The sequence below is a fragment of the Choloepus didactylus genome, chromosome 6, assembly GCF_015220235.1.
Source record: "Choloepus didactylus isolate mChoDid1 chromosome 6, mChoDid1.pri, whole genome shotgun sequence".
In the NCBI taxonomy this organism is placed as follows: domain Eukaryota; kingdom Metazoa; phylum Chordata; class Mammalia; order Pilosa; family Megalonychidae; genus Choloepus; species Choloepus didactylus.
This window is the reverse complement of record NC_051312.1, coordinates 78,240,550-78,245,639: the sequence shown is the minus strand read 5'-3', so window position 1 is coordinate 78,245,639 and position 5,090 is coordinate 78,240,550. Positions and strand designations below refer to the sequence as shown.

General features: G+C 35.5%; 1 pseudogene; it reads right to left on the bottom strand.

The window, feature by feature from the left end:
• Positions 1 to 3,866: 3,866 nt before the first annotated feature.
• On the bottom strand, positions 3,867 to 4,856 carry LOC119537692 (annotated as a pseudogene).
• Between the last annotated feature and the right edge of the window lie 234 nt (positions 4,857 to 5,090).

The window sequence follows — 5,090 nt, the reverse complement described above, 5'->3', positions numbered from 1 at the left end:
TCCTTAGAGAGAAGAGTAAATTAAGAAAACAAAAAAAGGATATTTATAAAATTCCAGTGCTCATGCTCCATATTCCAGAAAACTTTACATCCACAAGAAGAGGCTGCAATTTTAAGCTATCTTGTAAAATAAGAAATATATCTCAGAATTAAAGTTAAAATATTTGAAATAAAATATTATATAGAAAGGCTAAATTAGAATAAATTAAATGGAAAACAATTAAGAGTTTCGATTTCTTACCATTTTGCATTGTTTGTCCAGAGAAAACACTTCTACTGCAGCACACCTAAAACATTAATCTAAAACACTAAGTAATAGCTGAGTAGCTATACCATTTTAAATATGAAATATGTTTATAATATTGATAAACCTTTAAACATGGCTGTTCAAGGAAAATTAGAGAAGGCACAATAAACAACACTAGGAAATGAAAGAGAGGACATACTATGGAGACAGTAGAAAATACAAGATAATTCAGAAATAATAGAAACAATTTTATGATACTAAATTTGAAGTTGAGTAAAATAGACATTCTAAGGACAAGCAAAACTGCAAATGTTAAAAGATATTCTATAAGATATACTTAGTCAGAAAGATAGATATTTCATTTGGAATATCTGAGATTAAAAACATTACTTTTTAGGCCACAGTTTAGTCTACTGCCAAGAAGAGACCAAAAAGTTTAGTGGTTTAAAGCAGATACACGTTTATTTTTGTCTCAGGTTTAAGTCTGGGTTGATGACCCAGAATATAAGGTTTTCTATATTCTATTCTGCCATCTTCAACACACATTTCCATTTTGTGATCCAGGAGAGCTGCTCCAGATTCAACAAACACATCCACATTCAAAGCATTAGCAAGTGAGCTAAATGGAAGAAGAGAACAAACTACCTCCTTTAAAGGCATGGCCCCAAACTTGCACATATCATTTCAGTCACATCCCGGTAAGCAGAACCTACACACATACACAAATCTAGCTGCAAAAGAGACTGGCAGAAGTAATCTTAACTGAATGTGCATCTCTCATTATTGCTATTACTAGACAGGGGGGAAGAGGATATGTAACAATTAGAAGTCTGTCATAAGATGTAATGTTGAGCAAAGAAAACAGTAAAATTATAGCCAAAGCTAAAAATAATTGATCACATAGAAGTAACCGTAATAACTGAATAATAATGTGAAGTTTAAGAAAAAGATAGTACTAAAACACATGTGTGATCAGAGTTAAAATATTCAAAAGCCTTATACTTATTAAGGAGGTTAGTAAAGACAGTAGATTTACTAATTAGATTTACACTTGAATTACAATTAGATTTACACTTGAATTAATTATCTGCATTAAAACTTCTAGAGTAACTACTAAAAGAAAATAAGTGTATAACTTTCAAATTGGGGGAATTTTAAAACTGAAAACAGAAAAAAATAAGAAAGGAAAGAATAAGATGTAAAAGGAAAAATGGGCAAACAAAAAGCAAAAGTAGGAAGTTATAAATAAATTCAAATTTAAAGTAATTACAAGACATATATGTAACCTAAATGTTCCAGATAAAAGACAAATATTTTTAAAATATAAAAGTAAATCAAGCTATTTGTTATTTACAAGACTACAAGAGATATCTAAAATATGAGGTTAAAGAACGGTTGAAAATCAAAAGATGGGGAAAAATGAGGCAAATATTAAACAAAAGAAAAGTAACAAAATAGACTTTAGGCAAAAAGCACTTTTTGTGATAGAGGAACTATCTGAAAATAAATATGTGAGTCACTAGGATAATATAAAGCATTTATAAAGCACTGTACTCAAAATTCAAGGATATGCATTATTTGCAAGCATACATAAATGGTTTACTACAATTGATTATATATTGACCCATAGACAAAATCTACACAATGTACACACATTGGTATGTTGTAAATAGTGTTCTTTGACAGAAATGTCACCAAATTAAAAGTTAGTAACAAAAATGTACCTAGGAAAACTCCATGTTTTTCTAAATAACACCTGAGTTAAAGAAGAATTATAATAAAATTAGAAAATAGAACTAAGTAATAACAAAATACTAAGTATCAACTCTATTCAATATTGCCAGCTAAAGAATTGTTCAAAATAAAACATGTATATTTAAAAGTATATATTACAGGATAAGAAAATATTAAACTTCAAAGTTAGAAAAATAGAAATAAAAAGTAGAGGGAAGAAATAAAGAGCAAAAATTAATACAATGGAAAGTAGAAGCATATTAGAAATCAATAGAGGGAAAATTTAGAATTTGAAAAAATTAATAGAGACAAACTGCCAAGATTCAACAGAGAGAAAGAGAATAAAAATTTTTGAAATGATAATGAAAGGATAAATATAAGACATGGTATAGAGATTAAAAGAAATAGTAGGATATTAAAAACAACTTTATAAGAATAGATTTGGAAATACACACAAAATGGAAAAAAAAAAACTAAAAATATATAACCTACTGAAATTTAGTTCCTCTAAGATCAAGAAAGTTGTTTTCAAATGGGTGGAATACACCATAGTCTTGCTTTCCCAGCACGGCTTACAATAGCTTGAGCACTGGACCTAGAACCAAGGTCATGGGTATTTGTAATTCTTCTTGCAATAAGAGCTTCTCCTTCCAGTCTTCCCTAACCCACAGGCTTCAAGCAAATTAGAGACATAATGCTCAGACTCTGTAACAGAAACCTATTTATTAAGAGCAAAATTTACAAGAAAAGAAAAAAAGTAGAAACCCCAACCATCCTCTCTATTCTTTCTACCATTATTTAATACCAAGATGGAATATACCCTTTAACCTGAGCAACCTACCTCAAAGCAGCAAAGATGGGACTTCTTCCAGGACTGCACAAAAGCTGTTACTTTTTAGAAACACAAAACAATTAAGCCAGATCACAGGGCAAAAAACAGGATGACATACACTTACTGTGCAAGAGCTTCAAACTGGAGCCAGTTCTGTAGCAGAAATGGGGATCGGATTTACATATCTCCATAACCAATATTTCTCAATTGGCAAACTACTTTCATATTTCTTAATAAGCCAATGTTTAGCACATAAATCTAGCCTATTTTATGGCTGTTAGATGCTGATAATTACGTTATATTTGTTGTGTCGAGTTAAAACTCATAATACATACATATATTCTATACTTGGTCTTATCCTAAATTTATCCTAAGCAAAAATGTAAATAAACAAATCCAAACAAGCCCTGCTTTAAAGAAATTCATTATACATATTTAGTTCTTCCTTGAAAATAAGGACCATATATTATTATTCCTAGAACCTATTACAGTACCCACCCTACTTAAATTTGCTTTGAATAAATGAATAACACCCATGTTGCAATGAAAAGCATTCACTCATATCGTGATTCTCTCAGCTGCTTTGAGAGAGACATTATTGCTACCCAGAAGCGCAGTGATCTGAAGCTCACAATAACTTGGAGGACTTGAAGACACACTAAGAGTGAAATAGGGCAAAGATCTAGACTTTCCATTCCCATTTCAGATGATTCGACATGGTCAGTCATTGGGTGAGGGCAGGAAAAATAGCATATCCAGAGCTTTCATCTATTTGTCCCATCCCCAAGTATCTCTGATACAAGGAGTTGGGAAATGTTGGATTCAAGGACAAAAGAAAAGATAGGGAAAATATTCACAAATCCAGGTAGCCAGGTATATCACAGTAGGCTGTGGAGCCAAGAGCCCATGGCTGTTCTTTGCCATGGGACTGCTATGACTGGAAGGACTACTCACTGTGGAAAGGCCTTCATCCGTATATCCTAGACCATCCACAGGCTCCTGGCTGTGTCCTTGGCAGGAATGCATGAAGAAGGAAATTAGGATACATTTAGATTTACTCTTTTAGAGAGAACACCCTGAGAACCCACTGGTGGATCTGCCGTGTCTTCACTCCATAGACAAGAGGATTGAGTGCAGGTGGCACAAGGAGGTACAGTGTGGCCAGAAGAACATGGACATGATGGGGCACATGGTGGCCAAAGCGGTGAGGAAGGAAGGAGAACATTCCAGGGACATAGAAAATCAGAATAACACAAACATGGGAACCACACGTGCTAAAAGCCTTAAATTGGGCCTCACCTCCTGGTACCTTCAGTACTGCTTAGAGGAAGAGGGCATAGGAAATACCAATGGCCAGGACATCTAGCCCAACCACAAGCAGTGCCACTGCCAGCCCATAAGCTTGGTTCACTGAGGTGTCTGAGCAGGCGAGTTTCACCACAGCCATATGTTCACAGTAGGCATGATCTATGACCATAGGCTGGCAGAAGATGAGGCACTACAGCAGGATGGGGAAGGGGGTGAGGAGAAGTAATCCACGCACCAGCACTGCCACTCCAATGCACCCTATCATCCCTGGATGCAGTATGGTGGAATGGTGCAGAGGGTGGCAAATAGCTACATAGCGATCCAGAGCCATGGCCACAAGCACACCTGACTCCACTGAGGAGAACACATGGATGAAGAACATCTGGATCAGGCAGACAGTGTACCCAATCTCATGGGCATGAACCAGGAGCACTGCAAGGACTTTGGGTGCAGTGGAGGAGGTGAGGACCAGGTCAATGGCTGCTAGCATAGCCAGGAAGAGGTACATGGGCTGGTGCAGGGATGGGTCAGTCCATATGATGAAGAGGATAGTGAAATTGCCCACTAGAGCAAGGAGGTAAAGGACACCCAAGGGCAAAGCTATCCAGTGCTGACTTTCTTCCAAACCTGGAATACCTACCAGGAAAAAAGAAGGCTGGGATGGTTTCTAGCTAGAATTGCTAAAGGCCATCACCAATGTCTTAGAAATGGAAGAGGGAAAAGAAACCAAAGTCATGATTTTCCCATCCCTGATAAGATCTCACATTGTCCAGAGCTGGGTACTATCTTCTTGAGAAGAATACAGAGGCTTAAACCATAGCAAAAAAGAATTATGTTAGCTAAAAGGAAGAGAATCATCTTTTCTTGAAATAATTTTTGAAAGGCAAGGAATCTGCATATCTGAATTAGGATAGGGCTAGTATTACCTACAGATAAGAATGAACATGTGCTGCTTTTAAGAGATATTTAA